This window comes from Antechinus flavipes, chromosome 4, assembly GCF_016432865.1.
Source record: "Antechinus flavipes isolate AdamAnt ecotype Samford, QLD, Australia chromosome 4, AdamAnt_v2, whole genome shotgun sequence".
In the NCBI taxonomy this organism is placed as follows: domain Eukaryota; kingdom Metazoa; phylum Chordata; class Mammalia; order Dasyuromorphia; family Dasyuridae; genus Antechinus; species Antechinus flavipes.
Window position 1 is genome coordinate 114819856 of NC_067401.1, and position 22522 is coordinate 114842377.

Genomic DNA, 22522 nt, shown 5'->3' on the forward strand with positions numbered 1-22522 from the left:
AATCAAAATTTCTTTTTAAAATATGACCTCTTCAGGGGCAGCTAGGTGGCGCAGTGGATGGAATACTAGCCCTGAAGTCAGGAGGACTTGAGTTCAAATTTGATCTCAGATACTTAACACTTCTTAGCTGTGTGACCCTGGAAAAATCACTTAACCCCAATTGCCTCAGCAAAAAAAAAAAAAAAAATATATATATATATATTATATATATATATATATATATATAAAATAACCTCTTCCCCCTAATTTTAAGCCTTATAAGTCACATCACAGAATGTAGTTGAACTAACTTAACAAAACCTTTTTACAGAAGCAAGCTTTGAGGGAGGGAAAGAATGCAAGAACAAAAAGGCACCAGGAAACTGTAGTCAGAAAAGGATGTAAAGGGAGGAGAAGAGAGGAGAAGATGTGGAAGAAGAGGAGAAGAAAGGGAGGATTGAAGAAAGGAGAAGAGACCATGGAAGGAAAGGAGAAAGAGAAGAGGGAATGGAAGGAGGAGAGAGGGAAAGAGAAGCAGGAGAAGAGAAAGAAGGGGAAGAATGCAAGGGGAGAAAATTGGGAAGAGAGAAGAGGAAGGGAGAAAAGAGAAGAGGACATGGAAGGAGAAGAGAGGGGAAGAAAAGGGAGGAGACGAGAAAATGGAATGAGAAAAATGGGAAGGGAAGAGAGGAAAGGAAAAAGAGGAGAAGGCATGGAAGGAGAAAAGAGAAGAGAAGAAAGGGAATGGAAGGAAAGGAGAAGAAAAGCAGGGAAGAAAGGGAGAAAAGGAGCATTTACTATCTCTTCTTATGTATAAGCTTCTAAATTGGAAATTAAGTTTGCCAAGGGCAGAAACTCAAGCTAACGTAAGGATTTTTGTCTCTCCCAGGGAATCTTGCACAGTTCAGGGAACAGTTCCTCCTAAGGTTCATGCATACCCAGTATTTTTGCACATAGTCTTAGAATCAGAAGACAGGGGAATTGAGCCTGGCTCTGTCACTCTCTGTGTGACCTTGAACAACTTAGTTTAGCCCCTCTTTCCTCAATTTCTTCATCTGTAAAATGAATAGATTAAACAATACAACCTCAACGCACCCTCTTGGCTTTAAATTTCTGATTAATCTATTGACCGATTTCTCCTTTAATATAAATGGAGATGAGCAGGGTAAGTCTATGGCCAAATTGAGACATCTTAGAAATTCATATTTTTTCCCCCAACCTCACCCTTCCTGCTCCCTTCTCCCTCTCAGTGGTCTTGCTGCTCCCCTGTGACCTCCCCTTCTGCATCACTGCATTTCTGAAAAACTTCGTCTGAGATAAGAAGCTTTTCTCATATACTGCCTTCCTCCAAAGAATCACACATCCAACACTCAAGCTTAGTTTTCAAGGGCAGGGCTAGGGTGGGAGAAGGTGTGCTGATTCCCTTTCAGAGAAGCCCTCCCAGATCATCACCACCTCCCCCCATGGGCCTGCTCCTTCAGCTGTTTCAGCCCCAGCCAGTTCCCCCCAACTCCAAATAGAGAGCCAATAGACAAGTACAGTAGAAAAGCAGGCAAGTCAATGGGCAGTGGATAAAAATAGGCCAGGGTTTTCCCCATCCTTTCCTTCTGTTATCCCAGCCCAAGATCTCCCATCCTCTCAGTCCCAGTCTACTGCATGATCTCTCTTGCCCAGACCAATCCACTGCTCATAACCCTTAGGAAAGGGCAAAATGAGATGATTTCACTCTGAATAGGGCTTTCGAAAAGGCAGAGACTTGGAGTGGGAAAGACCTCCCCAAACCAATAATCAAATTCTCACCTGTCTTGGGTTGGAGGGATGAAGGAGAGTTCAATGCTCCCAGTGGGATGGGAGTGTAAGGGAGGCCAAACCCCACACCTGGGCGTTCCACAGGAGCAGCTTCTCTGCCCTTCTCTCTCTCCAGTTACTCTTCCTCTTGCCCCCTCTGCCCCCCCACCATGCAGCCCTGACATCCCCATGCTGGCTGCCCACCCCTCTCCTTTCAGAAAAGGAGGCTGTGTTAGAGAGGATGAGAAGGGGAAGCCTAGGAGGGGGAGGCTGGGGGTAGGAAGGCGGTCACATCAAAGAGTCACAAAATGTATTAGAAGCAAATTTGGAAGGAAATCAATGGTATGTAATGAGATTTGATTTTTCTCTATGTTGGGTTGGGAGAGGGGTTATATATGGGTTCTCTGTGTGAAAGGAGCACGGAGATTAGACTGGAGGATGAGGACCTGGCCAGGGGGCTGGAGCAGCAAAGTGTGACGGCTCCATCATCAGTGTCAGGAGGGGAAAGAGAGGGAAAAACACACACTTACAGAGACAGAGGGAAAATGCAGAAGTGAAGAGATACAGGGGAAGAAAAGGGGGACACACGTTCATAGAGACAGAGAGGGGAACAAACATAAAGATACTGAGAGGGAAACATATACAGAGAAAAAATGGGACACGCATGCACTGAGGAAGATCTACTTTACATATGAACATAAAGGGATAGACACAGAACCAGTCGTACAAAGAGATATACACTTAGAAATAGAAAGGAACACTAGTGCACAAATACAGAGAAACAGACATCATAAATATAAATATATACATATACACACAAAGAGGGAGAATCACATACACCCAGGGATGTGCTGGAGCTGCCTTGTCCTGGTTCACCAAAGCCAATTGTTAAATTTTCAGAGTATTCATTACATTGGAAACCGACAAACACTATAAATCAGGACCTTGTTTATTGTTTTGTTGATTCCAGATTTTAAAAGTGTTGGATAAAGGGATGATAATCCAAATTAAATTTAAAAAGAGCATCATGCTTTTCTTTTTTCAGAGAGCCAGTTGTTAAATATTTACCATCATATCTCTGCGTATACAGTGATACCAAGGGATACAGACATCCACTGAGACTGCTAAAGAGATACACACATATTTCTATATACATATAGAAACAGGAAGGAACACACACAAATACACAAAGAGACAAGGAGAACATAAAAATTACACATACTTACAAGGACAGATGGACACACATGTATGCAGAGATAGAGACAGATGCATGGACCCACAAGGACAGATAAACATGATGGGGACATATATATGCATGCACAGGGACTGACCCATACAAAGAGGAAGACATTCATTAGGAGAGAGCAAAAAAATCCACAAACCCAGCGACAGTGACATAGGTAGGAAAAGGTAGTAATAACCATATATAGGGGAGGAAAAAGAAAGGGAAGAGAATAAGTATTTGTGTAGCACCTACTATTGTCAAGCATTGTGTTAAGTGCTTTACAAATATTGTCTCATTTAAAGAGAGAGACACCTACATACACACAAAGACAGAGATCCCTACACAGAGGCACTCACAAAGACAGAGATACACAAAACTTCACAGTTAGAGACACATATATACAGAGAGAGAGATATAAATACAAATAGACAAATATGCATACATATACATATAATAGAGAGACAGAATGCTTTTTGTCTAGTGCCTGCTCTCCCAGGATTAGAATATTCCCAACCCTTTGTCCTGCCCCCTACCCCCTATCACAGTAGAAGCTAAAAGAATAATTCTAATATTTACCAGATATTGCCCAGAAACGCTGAGCTGAGACTAGGATACAAGTTTAATTTCTTGATCCTCAGATATGGATGTGGAGCTGTCCATGGTCCAACATCTCTCAATCAGAAAAGGAGATTGGGGAACAAATTCAAAAGAAGTCCTGTGTGAAGGGGTGGGGATTTGGGGGTTTCTAGAGGTCCCCAGAGATGATTTTCAAGCACTGGTTGAGAAAGACATTAGAAAGAATGTCTTCTCCTAAATGGTCTTCTCCTCCTAAGAGGACAGATAGATCCTGAAAAATTGTCTTTCCTTCCCTTCCCCCTTCCTATCTCACGAAAGCCCAAAGCTCCTAGGTCCCTGGGCCATAGGTATAACTCAGAGATTGGGGAAACATATCACCCCCTTACTCTATCATCCCCTCCTACCCTAATCAAAGAATTCCTCCAGCCGCTGGTTCCCACAGTTGGCCCCAATCACCAATGTCTCCCATCAATACTGTACTCCTGGCAGCTCTGCCTTGGCTCCCATCCCAATCAATAAACCAGCGGCTGCTATTGATGAGCCTGTAGGATATTTGAAATCGGCAGGAGCTGAGGGCAAACCAAGCAGGATGAAGAGTACAAGACCATCCCTGAGGCCAGGAGAAGTCTAGGGTCAGGACTGAGTTTCTATTGCTTAACAGGAGCAAAGGAAAGGGAAATAGATGGATATAGATGGGGGAAAGACACAAAAAGGAACAAAGGCAGGAACAGAGAGAGACAGAATCAGAGGCATCGAAGTAGACAGTCATTCAAGAAACTTTTATTAGGGACTGTACTAAGTGACAATACAAAAATTTAAAAAGACAAGGTCCCTGCCTTCAGGAAGCATACAGTCCTACAGAGAGATTTAGGATACTCATAAATTACTAGAATAAAAAAATAAGAACAAGATAAGCTAATGAGAAAGTTACCAGCAGAGGTTTATATTAGGTGAGGGATGGGAAAGGTCATTATTATTAATGAGAAGAATCATGTAAGACTGTGAAAAAAAGGTGACATTTAAGCTATTAAAAAACAGGTAAATGTAAAAAGAAAAAAGATAAAGCCTTATAACAAATATGCTTAATTAAGCAAAAGAAATTCCTACATTGGTAATGTCTAAAATATATAACTTTTGCACCCTGAATCTATCATATCTTTACCAGGAAGTGTGTAAGATGCTTCATGTCTGGGATCATGGTTAGTTATGGTGTTAATCAGAGGTCTTAAGTCTTTCAAAGTTGTCTTTACAATATTGCTGTTTTGTATAAATTATTCTCCTTCTATTTGCTTTACTCTCCATCATTTCATACAAGTTTTCCCAAGTTCTTCCCAGGTTTCATCATTTTAAAAAATTAATTTGTTTTTTGTTACATTTTAAGTTCCAAATTGCCTCCCTTCTCCTTCTCCACTCCTTGTTAGAAAGACCCATTTCTCACCCATCTACCACTCACATATACATGCACACATGCACACACACATATATGTGTGAATTGTGCTATCTCATTGTCCATTCTGTTTCTTCAATTTCTTTTCCTTTTATCACTATTGCTAGCATTTCTGATATAATATTGAATAATATTAAAGGCAATGGCCACCTTTCTTTCACTCCTAATCTTATTGCAAAGGTTTCTTACTTATTCCCACAAACAATAGAATATGTCCTTCAACAATTTTTATGACAAAACAGCATATCTTGCATCACTCTTATTTTTCTCTTTTTTCATGATTATCTTGCATCACTCTTATTTTTCCCCAATTTTTCTTTTCTCTCTTTTGATTTTTAAACTCTTTTTTGAATTATCCTATGAGTTCCTTCTAGGCTTGAGTCCAATTTTCATTTTTCTTCAGGGCCTTTTCCATAGACTTTTTGATATGTTTGTCCTCTTTAAGTTCGTGTCTTGTTCTTCCCTGTCACCATGATAATTTTCTATGGTCAGTTTCTTTTTTTGTTTTTTGCTCATCTTTTCCAGTCTCTTTATTTTTAAATTTGAGCTCTGGTCCTGAAGCACTTCTTGTGCCAGGAACTGCAGGTCTTGGCTGCTTACTTCGTATTTCACAGGTGCTGCACTGAGGGACTCTATCTACTTGCCACCCAGTTGCCCAGTGGACCCAGAAGATTAACTTCAAGTCAGGAGATCTTTATTTGAAACCTGTTCCAGACATTAATTATGTGAATGAACAAGTTGTTTAACTAAATAAAGAATCTCTAAGGTCCCTACTACCTTTAAATTTCTGATCCTTTGATAAATTGAGGTTTGAACCTGTGTCTTTTAGATTCCAAATCCAGTACTTTATGCACTATTCTACACTAACACTTTTAATAGTACCTTTTATAAAGGCACACATTTTTTACAGGCAGAAAATTATACTCTGAGGCAGCTGGTGGCACAGTAGATAGAATTCTGGCCTCAAGTTAGGAAGTCTGAAATTCAAATTCATCTTCAGAAATTTACCAGCTATATAACTTTGAGCAAGTTGATAAACCTCAGTTTCTTCAGCTGTGAAATTGGGATCATAAAGGCATTTATCTCCTAGAATTGTTATTGGGATTAAATGAGAGTATTAATTAAGTACAGTGCCTGGAACATAGTTGATTGGTTATTGTACTTTCTTCTTGAAGAGGACCAAAATGGCACTACTATATTGGGGTCAAGGTATAATGTATTTAATTGTGGTTGATCAGATCAGTAGAAACTTGGAAGGTCCTGCCACAGGTAGGACACAAATAGTCCATAGAAACATTTGGAGTAGAGATATCTCTAAATTTGCATGTCTCTATATTGTATTTAACATATATAACATGTATTGGTCAACCTGCCATCTGGGGGAGGGAGTGGGGAAAAGGAGGGGAAAAATTATAACAAAAGGTTTTGCGATTGTCAATGCTGAAAAATTACCCATGCATATATCTTGTAACTAAAAAGTTATAATAAAAAAAAGAAATTGGTTTGTCTATCAACTAAAAAAATAAAAAAAAAAAAGAATAAATTTGCATATCTCATAGTGAGCACTTAATAAATGCTTATTCTCCTCTTCCCACTCCACCCCCAATGGCATTTGGTTATTTATTTTATTGAATGAGACATAGTAAAGTGTCAAAATTTCAATAACAATAACACAGAGAAAGATAAAATTTTAAAACCTTACCAAGTTCACATAAATATCTTATCCCAGCTCTTCATTAGTCCAGTGGCTCTCCAAGACTCATGTACTTCAAGTTTTACTAGAACCATGAAAATATTAAATATTATGTCATTGTAGGAAAAAAATTGACATATAGCTTTGTTTACCCAGAATATGTTAAGTATGGTATTTGCAAGATAAATGAAATTTGCTTAATACACAAAGGCACTAACCTCAAAACAGATCATTTCTTGAACTTGCAAAAAGTTCAGTATTACAAGGGTTTTATTTTTCCCTTTTTCCCCCTATGGAGAAAAGAAGCAAGAGAGAGAGAAAATAGGTTTTTGTTCATTGGGAAAAAAATTTAATTTAAAGAGGACAAAAAAAAAGAGAGCTTTGCTTACTGAAGGGAAACCAGTTCCTTATATGTCTCCTGACTCTGTTGTGGGAAATGTCCTGAGTGCCATGATTCCATATGGCAAAGAATATTGTGCTGGAAGAAATATGTTTGAGAATCACTCATCTAATCCTCACCACTCTTATTTTATACAGAAAGAAACTGAAGCCTAGAAAGAGCAAGTGGTTTACCCGAATTACACAGCAAGTTAAGAACAGAGCTTGGACTATAACTCAAGAGTTCAGTGCACCCATGCTATCTCCCCTATTTCCTGTACTATAATTGGGCTTTATATATTTTTAAATTAATCTACCTGAGATCTTATATATAAATATATATATTTATGTGTACATATATATATAATAATCTATAAATTGGATAATCATGAGCTAACTGCCATTTATCTATTCCTTTATTACTCCACAAAGTAGAAAGACCCAAGAGAAAAGCTGAGGAAAGGATGATGCTATGGATTGAGGGTAGGGCCCCTCCATCTATCTGGAGGGCGCTGAAGCTATGGGAGAAGTGGAAATGAGAAGAGGGACACACACACTCTCACCCCAGGCCCCAAAGCAGCAGCTGGTGAAGGGCATCCTCTGAAATTGAATATTGTAATGAAGGAAGGGCAAAGCAGTAGAAGGGGGAGGAAGGGGGGAACCAGGGAAAAGAAGGAAGAATTGACATAATAATCCTTTCTGGATTCTAATAGGGAGGGAGACCTATTTAGAAGCAGCTTTTACAGTGATGCTCCTATGCTAAAAGGTATAAATCTACCAGCCAAGTTGCTTCCACTTCTCTGGGCAAATGTAAGAAATTGAGAGAATTAAGTGGGGGGGAGGGGGAGGGGAGAGAGGGAAGACATGGGAGGGAGCTAAACTTGAAGTCCTTTTACTACACATAAAGTGACTGATGGATGTTTTGATCCCACCCTCATCCTCACTTATTAATCCTGGAAAACCTGATTGCATCAGGCAAGCAAGCTAAGGATAACCTAGTGGAGAAAATAGACTAGAGAGAAAGGGAAACTGGGGATACTCCTGAAAGCTATTAGCAGTTTTCCTATAGGAGGAAATCTTTCTTGAAGGCAGCTATAATGGAATAGGAGTACTGGATTTGGAGTTAGAACATTAGGTTCAAATCCCAATTCAACTACAGTTTACTAGCTATGTAAACTTGGATAAGAGTCAAGACCTCCCCTTACTATGCCTTTCTGGGCTTGAGTCTCTTTCTCTGCAAAGTTAGGGAAGAAGAAAGATTAGTTTATATCAGGAGTTCTCAACCTGGGGTCCACTAATCCCAAAAGATTCATGGATAGATTTCAGCAGATCTGTGAACTTGGAAGGAGAAAAGATATATCTTTATTTCAATGTAACTGATTTCCTTTATAGTCTTCCATGTTTTATTTTTTGCATGTAAGAACATTATTCTAAGAAGGGATCTACAGCCTTCCCTAGCTATCAAAGGAGTGCATGAAATGAAGAAGGTCAAGAACCCCTGTTTTATATCATCTCTAATATCTCCTTTAGTTCTAAATCCTATGATTTTATTTGCCTATTAGGATTTAAAGCTAGCAGTGACCTAACAGGTCATCTAGTCCAACTTCCTAATTTGACTATTGAGGAAACTAAAGCCAGAAGCCTGAGAAATAATTTTCCCAAGGTCAAACTGAGAGTGACATAAAGCTAAGATTGGAACTCAGTTCATAAACAGAGAGACAATGATAAAAGTAGAGAGATAAAGAAATGGATGGATAAATAGATAGATAAATAAATTGACAGATGGATAGGTGAATTGATGGGTGGATGGATAAATAGAAAGATAGATAAATCAATGGATGGATAGATGAATGAATGAATAGATAGAGGGATGGAGGGATAAATGTATGGATTGATAGATAAATAAGATGGATAGATAGATAGATAAAAAGAAAAATAGATAGATGGATAGATATTTGGATAGATAGAGATGAGTGGATTTATAGATAGATGGATGGATAGATAAATAAATGGATGGATGGATGGAAAGATAGATAAATGGATGGATGAACAGATGGGTAGATGGGTGGCTAGGTAGATAGCTAGATTATTGATAGGTAGATGATAGAGTTGGGAGATTGATAAGTAAATAGATGATTAATAGATAGCTGATAGATATATAACTAGATCATAGAAGGGTAGATGATAGATGTATAGGTAGATAGGCAAGTAGGTAATTGATATATAGGTATATGATAGAGAAGTAGAAAGATGAATGAATGGTTAGATAAGTAGATAGATGACTGATAGAATGATAGGTAGATGATTGCTAGATAGGTGGATAATAAAAAGATAATAAAGACAGATAAGTAGGTAGATGATTGATACATACATAGGCAGGTAAATAATTGATAGGGAGTTGATAGATGGATGGTGAGATAGATAAATAGGTAGATGAAGGAGAAGGATGGATGGATAGATAGATAAGTATATAAATAAATGATAGGTAGATGATAGATCAGATAGATAACAGAACTAGAAGGAACTCAGAGGCTATCTAGTCCAACTCCTCAATTTTATGGATGAAGAAACTGAGGCCCAGAGAGAGAAGGGCATTGCCCATAGTCATACAATCATTAGATAGCAGAGCTAGAAAGTGAGCTCGTGTCCAGTGACTTTGTATTCGATGCTATTTCCACTGAACCACAACTTAAATCCAAATCCAGAGCACCCCCAAACAGGGAAGGGAGTGGAAGTGGTCTGGTCTCCTAGAAAATTCTCTGTCCTCCATGTACACCTCATCCAGCTGATCAGGCCTCCATTATTAAAAAAGCCACCCCCGTGTGCCCCAAATCTCCCTATCTCTGCCCCCTACACACACAAGTTCCCTAGGCCTTTCTCTCAAGCCCTGAAGCTCACTCTCCCCTCATTCCCTCTGGAGCCCCCTTTATTTGGTCACCTCCCCCACACATACCACAGAGCCAACTCAGCCCCAGCCCCACCAAATAAGAGACCACCTGGGGAAGTGATAATGAAGCCCCGGAAGCTGTGAACAGGCAGACACAGGTGTAGTTTCAATCACACAGCACCACCTCCCACCCCCACTCCACCCTTTAATGAGCAGAAACCTGCCCCTCCCTGACTGTCCCAAAGAAGCTATGTGGTCTTTCCCCTTGCTATTCTCACTGGCAACTAGGAGAGGCAGTTGTTCTCCACCAGTTAGGGGAGAGAGCACCAGCTGGACTTCAGCATCCTTTCCTTCCTGATGGACCAACCAGGGACAGTGGTTAGAAGGCTCCAACCAGGGCGGGAAGTGCTGTTCTGAGGGCACCGGGCTGGAATCCTACCTTTGCTACTTGATACCTAAGGCTGGCTTTGCCAGCCACTTCATTTCTTGGGAAATTGGTTTCTTCATTTATAAAACAAGGCATTTGGACTAATGGACCTTTAAGAGCCCTCTAGGTGTAAATTTGTGATCCCATGAATGTTTGTGGTTGTCTCCACTTGGGGTCTCTGAGGGCCTAGAGAGCTCCACCAGATGAAGACATCAGGCCGTGGGGCAGAATCCCCCAAATTCTTCCCTCCCCCTTCCATTTCTGTCCTGAGAGAAGTTAGAAAATATCAATTCTGCTTGTTCTTCCACCATCCAGCTCCCTCTAGTCACCATCTTACCCCAACTCTATCTCTGTCTCTCTGTCTCTCTGCCTCTCTTCCTCTCTCCCTCCCCTTCCCTCTCTCTGTCTCTGTCTCCCTCCTCTTCCCCCATTTTTTGTCTCTGTCTCCCTCACTTTCCTTCTCTTTCTCAATCTCTCTCCCCTTCCATCTCTGTCTCTCTGTTTCCCTCCCCTTCCCCCCTTTCTTTATCTGTCTGTCTCTCTGTCTCTGTTTCCCTCTCTTTCCCTCTTTTTCTCTCTCTCTCTGTCTCCCTCTCCTCCCCCCTTTCTTTGTCTGTCTGTCTGTATATGTCTCTCTGTCTCTCTCTTTCTCTGCCTCTGTTTCCCTCTCCTTCCCTCTCTCTCTTTCTGTCTTCCTCCCCTTCTTCCCTTTCTTTATCTGTCTGTTTGTGTCTCTTTCTGTTTTCCTCTCCTTCCCTCTCTTTCTCTCTGTCTCTGTCTCCTTCCCCTTCCCCCCTTTCTTTATCTGTCTGTGTGTCTCTCTGCTCTCTCTCTGTCTTTGTCTCCCTCCTCTTCCTCTCTTTATCTGTCTGTCTGTGTGTCTCTCTGCTCTCTCTGTCTCTGTCTCCCTCCCCTTCCTTTCTTTATGTCTGTCTGTGTCTGTCTTTCTGTTTTCCTCTCCTTCCCTCTCTTTCTCTCTGTCTCTGTCTCCTTCCCCTTCCCCCCTTTCTTTATCTGTCTGTCTGTGTGTCTCTCTGCTCTCTCTCTGTCTTTGTCTCCCTCCTCTTCCTCTCTTTATCTGTCTGTGTGTCTCTCTGCTCTCTGTCTCTGTCTCTGTCTCCCTCCCCTTCCTCTCTTTATCTGTCTGTCTGTGTCTGTCTTTCTGTTTCCCTCTCCTTCCCTCTCTTTCTCTCTGTCTCTGTCTCCCCCCTCCCCCCTTTCTTTATCGGTCTGTGTCTCTCTGTCTCTGTCTCTCTGTTTCCCTCTTTCTCTCTGTCTCCTCTCCTTTCTCCCTTTCTTTATCTGTCTGTCTCTTTCTGCCTGTTTCTCTCCCCTTCCCTTTTCCTCCCTCCCTCCCCATCCCTTCTCTCTCTTTCTATCTCCCTGTCTCTCTCTCCCTTTCTTCCTCCCCGCCTCCCTCCCTGCCCAATGAGTTCCTCACTCCCTTATTCCTAGGACACTGCTTCCCAGCTCCAGTTTCGCCCCCTAGGCATCCTTTCACTCATGTGTTTGTATCTCCAGCAGAAGGCCCAGTACAGTGGACAGCATGTTGGCCTTGAAGTCAAGAAGGCCTGAGTTCAAGTGCTGCCTCAGGTACTTATTTACCTTTGTCACTCCAGGACCTCTAGGCCAGCTGTCAGATAAAAGGCTTGGACTGAACAGCCTCTAAGTTTCCTTCCAGCTCTAAATTTGGGATCTAAAGTCCCTCACTGGCCACAGACTGAGTGCCACACCGGACCACCGGACCTCTACTCCAACTCCTTCACAGGTGGGTGAGGGGCCTTGCCCAGTCACAAAGGCAGTGAATGGCAGCCCAGGACAGAGAACTGTCCGGTAGAGAGCTCCTTCAAGATGAAGCCCCCCCTAGCTCCATTAGCAGGGAAGCAGGGCAAGTGGCTCCCACAGCAGCCTGGGCACTGCCCTCCGGATGTGCTCCTTCTTGTCTGGGGAGAACCCCGCCGTCTGTGGCTGACTGACTGGCCCGCTCTCCCTCCTGCCCTCTGCCCACGGGAGGTGAGAACCGGGGAGGTCCCCTGCCCTGGAGGGAAATGCTCCCTGGGTGTGTGGTGACAGATTGTGGGAGCAGGAAGGGAGAGGGAAGGACTGCTACACTGGTGTATGGCACATATTTGTAAACATCATTAATCAGGGATTAGCAGATGGGGATCTTAATTGCACCTGTGCAAGCCTGAGACCTTGAGGTTGATTGCCTTTACAAACTGTGGGGATCCCAGCCACCTGGCTGTGGGGGAGAACAGCAGGGAAGAGGCTGGGAGGAGACTGCGAGGGAGCGCGTGGTGACGAAGTGAGCCAGAGACCTCCTATCTGGTCCCTGCCCACCTCACTGTGAAAGCTGGATGGGTGGTCCTGAAAAGGCACCAAGGGGAGGTGGCGGAGGCTGGCAGAGGGGTCCTCCCTTAACTGGACCCTCTGCCTCCAATTGGGGGTCAGCAAACTCCCCATCTGAGAGTGCACAAATGATGTCAATTATCAAACACCATTTATTGATCACCTACTATGGTGACTCCTGGACACAGTGCTTCAGGATGTAGCATAAAACACCTTCCCTGACCTCAAGGGGTTTGTAACCAGTCTAACAGACCAGAGAAAATATAAGCATTTGCACATTCAAGAAAAAAAAATAGACACACACACATATATATCTGTATATATGTATATATATACAGATATTATATATATATATCATATAATCACATATTGTATTATATATCATACATATATATGAGAAAGTTGTATTGTAGTGGAAAACCTACAATCTCTGACACAGATCACAATTCAGCTAGGGCCTAGTCCCAAGAAGTTGCCAGAAACACATAAAGAAAGTTGCCCAAACAAGATAACTGTATAAATGTGTGTATATATATTGTATTTAATATATACTTTAACATATTTAACATGTATGGGACTGCCTGCCATTTAGGGGAGGGAGTGGGCAGAAGGAGGGGAAAAGTTGGAACAGAAAGTTTTGCAAGGGTCAATGCTGAAAAATTACCCATGCATATGTTTTGTATATGAAAAACTATAATAAAAAATAAAATTAAAAAAAAAAAAGAAAGTTGCCCAGAACATCAGAATTAAGATTCTTACCCAGAAGGCAACACTGCCTTTAGACATTTGCACACAGCAGATAATGAATGAAGAAATGAATGAGTAATGATCCAAGGTGGATTAAAAATCATAGAATGTTTGAGCTTTAACTGAATCTTGGAGATAATCTCAGACACTTACTAGCTGTGTGGCTGCAAGCAAGTCACCGATAAAATGAGGATAATAGTTGATGTTGTTATTGTTAGCACAGAATTCTTTCCAATATAGCCCGCTTTTCCCTTTCATGGCCAACCTTAATTCTCATTCTGACTTTGGTATGGCCTAACTGCCTAAAAGAAAGGTCAGACTCCTTTTCTATATTCTCTCTGGTTATACATCCATCGTGTCCCAGGGAATTAAGCAAATTCTTAAAACTTGGGTCTGGCTTATGCTTAAGGTTCCCCAAAAAGAAGAATAAAAAGCTACTCAATGTACAATGTAAATCAAGTATAGGACAACTATTTTCTCTGTATAAAAGAAATGCTTAGTACACAGAAGATCCACAAATAGCATAAAAAGAAGACTTTAAATTGTAACTCCTGTTATATTCTTCTAGGAGATTATCATCAAAGTGTTTTGTGGGACTTCGGAATAGATATTTTATATTTCATCTTGACTTTGCACCATACAAAAAAAAATCCCTCCACATTCAGGTCCCAGACCAGCACTTGGGCCCATTGTCTTGTCAGCAACTGTTTTTCTCTGGAGCAAATTCTTCCTGGAGCCAATGGGCTCTGTCCAAAGGATCCAGGACCTCTGGACTTTCCAAATTTATATGGTCACTTCCACGGCTGGAAATAAATCCAACGCAGGATTAGTGCTTAGTTACCTATATTCAGGTATTCACAAGAAGTGATCAGAGGCCCAGACACAAGCTTACCTGGTTCAGCCCCCAATTCTAGCTGCTGCATTGGAGCAGTTGCCATTTTTCCTAAGGTCAAGCACAGGGGATCCACCACCTCTTCAAGGATGGACTTTAAAAGATATGCAAGTTATGAAGAGAAGGCCCAGGCAGAGGGTGGGAGGTTATGTCCAGTTCTTCCTGGCTCTATTTGGAGTTTGCTTGGCAAAAATACGAGAGCTTTTGCCCTTTTCATCTTCAGCTCATTTGGCAGATAAGGAAACTGAGGCAAATAAGTTCAATGACTTGTCCAAGATCACACAAATCTGATGCCAAATTTGAACTCCAGACCTGGCATTGTGTCCACTTCACTATCTAGCTGCCCCCTTTAAAGTTCCACTGAGTCATTGATTGGTTCTTCAAGGTCAATAGCCAGTATATAGGTTGCTTAGTCATCTGAAAGTACAAGTCCTTAAATACTGAGTCACTTACATGCCTGGGATTTGCAGGGGAATTTTGGTGCCCATTTCCAGAGATACCCTTCCCCTAACCCCTTACATTTGGGATGATTTTTTTCCTGCCTACTCCCAGAAAAGAAATCAGACGAATGCCATGAAGGGAGTGCAGCTGGATTTAAAATCAGAGGATTTAAATCTGATTTAAAATGAGAGCTTTTTCTCAAACTTTCTTTAAGCTTTTTGCAGATCACTTAACCACTCTAGGACTCAGTTTCCTCCTCTATAAAATGAAAGGATTGATGTTATAAAGAAAAAACAACTTTGAAAAACTTGAGAACTGTGATCAATACAATGGTCAGCCATGATTCCAAAGGACTAATAATGAAGCACATGCTATCCTGACTGAGAAGGGGTGGACGCAGGATGCAGAATCAGACATACACTTCCAACATCACCTCAGAATTCCTGGAATCTTGACTGTCTACCACCTACCTTGCTAATTAATAATGAACCCTACCTAAATCCCATCATCCCTCTCCTTCACCTTGAGTTCTAGGCTTTGCTGGAAGAAATCACAAAACGATTCAGGTTACCTAATGTCAGCCAGGACTAAAATGCTGCTCAGAGAATCTTTTATCTATTTTAAGACAATTTTTGTCATGTTGAAATCATAGATGTTTTGAAATATTGCCTACTCTAATATAAAACTTTCTGGGAGTCAGTTTCCTCATTAGTAAGATAAAGACTTCCCTCCCAGCTCCAAATCTAGGATCCTACAATCATGGCATAATAATGGCTAGCATTGACACAGTACTTTTGCAAAACCTTTCACCTATGTTATCTCACTTGGTCCTCTGTTTGGTGTTCCAAGCCCCTTTATAATACAGCTCCCCTCTACCTCTCCGGTCTTTTTATATCTTATCCCCAGTTATAGAGTCTTTAATCTAGTGAAGCTGTTCTTGCTGTTCTACAAACAAGATGTTTCATCTCTCAGCTCTGGGCATTTTCTCTGGCTAGCCTCCATGCAGAGGATGCTCTCCCTTCTCATTTCTGCCTCTTGGCTTTCTTGACTTCCTTTTTTTTTTATTAAAGCTTTTTGTTTTTCAAAACATATGCATACACAGTTATTCAACATTGTCCCTTGCAAAACCTTGTGTTCCAATTTCTCCCCCTTGCCCCCACACTCTCCCCTAGATGGTAAGTAGTCCAAAATATGTTAAACATGGTAAAAATATATGTTAAATCCAATATATACATACATATTTGTACAATTATCATGTCGCACAAGAAAAATCAAAAGAGGGAAAAAAAAGATGAGAAGCAAAACAAAATGCAAGCAAACAACAATAGGGAGAGTGAGAATGCTATGTTGTGGTCCACACTCACTTGCCACAGTCCTCTCTCTGGTTTAGATGGCTCCCTTCATCACTAAACAACTGGAACTGGTTTGAATCATCTCATTGTTGAAGAGAGCCACAGTCGGGTCAGAATGAACCATCCTATAGACTTGTTGTTTCCTTGAGTCTCCTGGCTCTACTCATTTCACTCAGCATCAGTTCGTGTAAGTCTCTCCAAGACTCTGAAATATCCTTCTGATCCTTTCTTACAGAACAATAATATTCTATAACATTTGTATACTATAATTTATTCAGCCATTCTCCAACTGATGGGCATCCCTTCAATTTCCAGTTTCTTGCCACTACAAAAAGCTGCCACAAACATTTTTGCACATGTGGGTCCCTTTCCCTTCTTGAGTATCTCTTTGGGGTATAAACCCAGTAGAAACACTACTGGATCAAAGGGTATGCACAGTTTGATAATTTTTAGAGCATAGTTCCAAATTGCTCTCCAGAATGGCTGGATTCGTTCACAACTCCACCAACAATGCATCAGTGTCCCAATTTTCCTACATCCCCTCCAACATTCATCATTATCTTTTCCTGTCATTTTAGTCAATCTGAGAGGTCTGTAGTGGTACCTCAGAGTTGTCTTAATTTGCATTTCTCTGATCAATAGTAATTTAGAGCACTTTTTCATATGATTAGAAATAGTTTAAATTTCTTCATCTGAAAATTGCCTGACTTCCTTTAAATAGCAACTAAATTTCCATCTTCATCCATTCTTCAATTCTAGTGCCTTCCCTCTTCTACTTATTTTCTATTTATCCTGTACATATTCTATACAGCTTCTTCGTTTATTTTTGTTTGCATGTTCTCTCTCCTGTTAGATTGTAAGTTCCTTGGGGACAGGGATTGTTTTTTCTTCTATATCCCCAGTGATTAGCACAGTGCCTGGCACATAGCAGGTTTATTGACTGACTGACTGCTATCTCTGATGACAAGACAGAGAGATTACAGGATTAAAAAATAGTCATTTATGGATTCATATTGACTTGGATTGTATAATTATTGATCCCGAGTCAGACATTCTGGAGAATGAAATCAAATAGGTCTTAGGAAGCATTGCTAATAATAAGGTTAATGGAGGTGATGAAATTCCAGCAGAGGTATTTAAAATCCTAAAAGAGGATGCTGTTAAAGTGTTGCCCTTAACAAGCCTGCAAATTTGGAAAACACAACAAAGACCATTGAATTAAAAAAGATCAGTTTGCTCCCAATCCCAAAGAAGGGTAATGTCAAATTGCCAAATAATTGGACTCGTTTCACATACCAACAAGTTTTACTTAAGATTCTGCAAAGTAGTCTTCAGCAACAAGTGAACTAAGAAGGATCAAGAGTGCAGGCTGGTTTTCAAAGAGGCAGAGAAACTGGAGACCAAATTGTCAACATGCACTAGCTTATGGAGAAAGCAAGGGAGTTCTAGAAAAACGTGTACTTCTGCTTCATCGACTACACTAAAGCTTTTGACTGCATCACAACAAAATATGGCAAATCCTCAAAGATAGGGGAGTACTGGATCATCTTGACTTTTGAAGGACCCGAATGAGGGCCAAGAAGCAATAATGAGAACAGAACATGGAGTAACCAACTGGTTGAAGATTAGAAAAAGAGTACAAAGAAGCTGTCTGTTGTCATCTTTTTTATTTAATTTAAATACAGAGAACATAATGTGAAATGCCAGGCTGGATGAATCAGAAAATGGAATTAAGGTTGCTGGGAGAAATATCAACAATCATAGATATGCAGATGATACCATTCTGATGGCAGAAGGTAAGGAAGAATTAAGAAGTCTCTTGATGAGGGTGAAAGAGCAGTTTAAAATTTAAAAAACAAAAACAAAAACAAAAACAACCAAGATCGTGGCAACTTGTCCCATCACTTCCTGGCAAATAAAGGGAGAAAAAATGGAAGTAGTGTCAGATTTTATCTTCTTGGTCTCAAAGATCACCGCAGCAACTGCAGTCATGAAATGAAAGGACACTAGCTCCTAGAAAATAAAAGCTGTGGTAAATCTGGACAGGATACTAAGAAGCAGAGATGTTAAACAAGGGTCTGTAGAGTCAAAAATATAGTTTTTCCAGTAGCAATTAGGGTAGGAAAGTTGGACTTTAAGGAAAGCTGAGTACCACAAAATTGATGCTTTCAAACTGGTGCTGGAGAAGACTTTTGAGAGTCCCTTAGATAGCAAAGAGGTCAAATCAATCAATACCTAAAGAAATTAATTCAGGCTATTTACTGAAAGGTCAAATACTGAAGCTGAAGCTTAAATATTTTGACCCCATAATGAGAAGACTATGTAATGGAAAGGACGCTGATGCTGGAAAAGATTGAAGGCAAAAAGAAAAAGGGAAAGGCAGAGGATGAGATGGATAGATAATATCATGGAAACTACACACATGAATTTGGACAGACAGAGAGAGTGGAGGATAGAAAGGCCTGCTGTGCTATGATATATGGAAACACAAAGATTCAGACCCACCAAACAACTTTATAACAACAACAACTTGGAAGGAGGTCCTCTAGTAGAGAAATACAGAGATCTACTCAATGCTATTCTACAGTAGTTAGGACAATTACTTGGTTAATGGCATTTTTTTTTAACTAATCCCTTCTCCTTCTGGCCTTTATTATCTGCTGACCAAGTACAATAATAAGTTCCTAAGCAGCCACCTTATCTTGAATAGTGACCCACTCTAAATCATCTGCCACTGCCAGATTAGTCTAAAAGCACAGTTTTAATCCAGGCTTTTCCCAGCTCAAAAACTATCATTAAGCTCCCCATTGCCCCCCAAAGAAAACCAAATTTCTTTAGCCTGGCATTCAAGGCCCTCCACTCTACAGTCTGTTTCTCTAGCTTCACCTCTCTCGGGTATTATACATTAGTCATAACAGACTAGACCTCATTATCCTTGTTCAGGCCGTTCCCACCATCTGGAACACCTAATTCTTCCTGTTCCACCTCTTGAAGTAACTTTCAAGATTCAGTTCAGATACCACATATTTTTCCCCCATGAATCCCTCCTGGGTCTATCCCTCCATACAACTTTTCACCTCTCTTAAAGCCCTGAGCATCGTCTGCTTTGTATTTTTCTCACTGATACACTCATATTTGTCTTACCCTATTGTAGATATGTATTTCTTTAAAGCAGGGACTGTGTGCTGTTCATTTTCATTTTATTTTTAACCCCATACACACCCCAAGCCTCCAGCACAGTGTCTCCCTCTCAATCACTTCTCAGGAGATGTTTACTGAATTGAACCACATTCTCCATTCAGAAGAAGCTTACCTGTGATTAAATATTTGCAATCAATAACACAGGGGAAGTCTAATGATCTAGGAGGCAGATAGATCTCTGCTTTATCTAGCCCGTGGGGGACCCGACTACAGAGCAAATCAGAAAGGTCTAGATTCAATGGTGAAGTTTCTGGTAACCAAACAAGGAACTTGGTGCATCCAGGAAAGAATTATATAAAAACAGCAAACTGTGGACCACAGTCTGGTCCCTCCCAATTCCAAGCCACCTGGATCAATGAAGTCTCAATATTCATTCAATGAGCTTTTATTAATATGTCTATCACAGTCACTTTGGTTTATTGGTAAAACTATGAACAGCTCAGAATGATGTTTTTGAATAATTGAAGGAAATGCTACATTTCAGTTAAATGTTAAAGATCTAAGTTTTCCCCCATGCAAGTTCACAGATTTCCAATTAAGGAACCCTACTCTAACAGCATACTACAAAGAATGTATTAATCTGCATTGACACAGGAAGTTTCCTTATCTGATAATTCCCTATACTTGTGGAATCACAAATGCAACACCTCTCTTTTCTTGTGTGAAAGGTGCTGGATACTGGGGAGCTTCCAGTCTACTAAGAAGTGAGGGATACATGTATATTGAAACCTAATTATAGGGTCATGTGAAAAAAGAGTTATAACAGGTAGAATAGTGAAAGAAGGTTTCAAAGAGAAGGAAACACTTGAAAGTAAGGATCCCAAGAATGCAGGTTTAAAATGCAGAGGAATCGGCAAAAAATGGAATATAGTTCTAGAAACCCCTCAGTGTAACTGGATAGAATATAAGGTCTTTGGCTGAGAGCAACATGAAATAAGGCTGGGAAATTGTACATTCATTTCTAGTAGAATTCCAAATGTTTTGAATCTTTAAGGGAGCACCATGTGGTAAAATACATTGACCATTTCAACTATTATCTCACCTTTTAATCCAATAAATTCCACTGTTGGGAAGATGCCTTGGAGATATTATCAAAAACAAAAGCAAAAAAAAACAAAAACAAAAACAAAACACCCTATCTGTTCAAAGATCTTCATAGCATTAAATGTAGTTGAAAAACTCAGAAACAGTTTTGATGGTTGATAAATGATAAATTTTGATGGTTGTAGTCAAGGAAATAAAAGCTAAAGCAAAGTTAGTGATAACCTTAACTAGAGGAAGGAATATGTCAGTGGAGAGAAGAGCATGGATGAGAAACACGTTTCAGAAGTAAAACTGAAAAGACCTTGACAACTGATTGGACATGGGGGGAGGAGAAAGCGAGAGGGAGGATAATTCAGATCTGCAATTTTTTCTATCAACATTTTTATCACTGTGCTTATGCTTTAGGATGTTATAGTCGGAAGGGATTTTAGATTTTAGTACAATCACCTCATTTTCCTGAAGTTTATTTCCCATCAGTGTGTCTCTTGCCTTTCCCTGGGAGCAGAAGGAATGTCCCTCTTTAAATTAGGAGTTTCCTAAGAGTAATGATGATTCACTAGAGCAACAAAGATCATGCACCAGGGCCCCAAAATCACATTTGTCCAAGCAGGAGTGGGGATGGGGCTTCTTCCTCATCAATATTCCAGTCGCCAGCCCCCTCAGGCAGTCCTAGGATCCCCTTGTTGTAGCCCCTGTGATGGTACTTCACCCCATCCCAGCACCACAACGCCCCTCCATCTGGTCCAGAGTTGTACCATTTCCAGCGGGTATTGGAGACCACAACCTATATGTTCCTGGAACGTAGACCTCTTAGAAGCCATACTCTAGAGACTTATCCCCTGCCCTAATGTAACTGAACTGGGGAAGGAATGCCCCCCATGCCATCTACCTTACCTTGGGATTGTAGTTCCAGCTCGGGGGAAGTACCACAGTACACTGGGATACTTAGCTGCTGTAATGGCCCAATTAAGATGTACTTCTAGCCTAAGGTCAGTCCCCATCCTCACAGTGTCCTATCCTGAAATTACTTTGTTCTCATCTCGTCTATAATTTGTCTGCCTGTTCCTTCTTCCCAGTAAGACTGTGTAAACTGTTCTTGCCTTTGTACCTAACCCAGTGCCTGACTGCTGAATGGCACTAATTGCAGGAGATGAGGCAGAAAATGTTCCCACACCGATCAGCATGTTGATGGTCAGGGACAGAGTTCTGTTTGGGGGATACAATTATAAAAACATTTGCAGAGTCATCCCCAACCACATTGCCCACTCATGTCACTGGAGACTTCACGCCCAGAGCTTTTGATAGACCCTGACCTCTAGCACGTTTGCCAGCTACTTCCATGCCATGCATTCACACCCTGGGTCATCCTTCCTTCCAACTCCCCTCCATATACTGTCTTCCAGCCTCTCCCCATTAGAATGAAAGCTTCTTGAAAGTAGAAGCGTTGCTTGTACTTGTATTCCACAAGTTTCTATTCTCTGTCTCTAGCTAGTTATCTTTTGTGAAAAACCAAGATCTCACTTTTGTGAATCTTGCCATCAAGGTTCACATCCATTTTCTTTTTTTCTTGAGGAAAAACTGGAGCAAAGATGAACACAGTATATTTGTTTTTGTTTTTAAAGCTCTCCCCCAGTTATTATTAGTAGTAATATTTACTCCTCCTTACACACACACACACACACACACACACACACACACACACACACACACACAAACACAGAGGCAATGAAGTACGCCCATGTTCTGGGACCTGACAATGGGCAACCTGCCATCCTCTTCCATCTAGAACTGTACTTAACACTACAAGACTAAGGTCCAAATCCAAGCTTTCTAACTTTCTACCTATTTGATGGAAAAATCATTAAACTTCTTTGGCCTTCAATTTGCTCATCTATAAAATGATATTATTAATAGCTAAGATTTATATAGCACTATGTACCAAGCAATATGCTAAGTACTTTACAATTATTTCCTCATTTGATCCACACAACTCTGGGAGGAAGATGCTACTATTATTCCCATCTTATAGTTGAGGAAAAATGAGGCAGGCAGAGGTTAAGTAACCCAGGGTGATAACATTAACTTTCTGAGGCCAG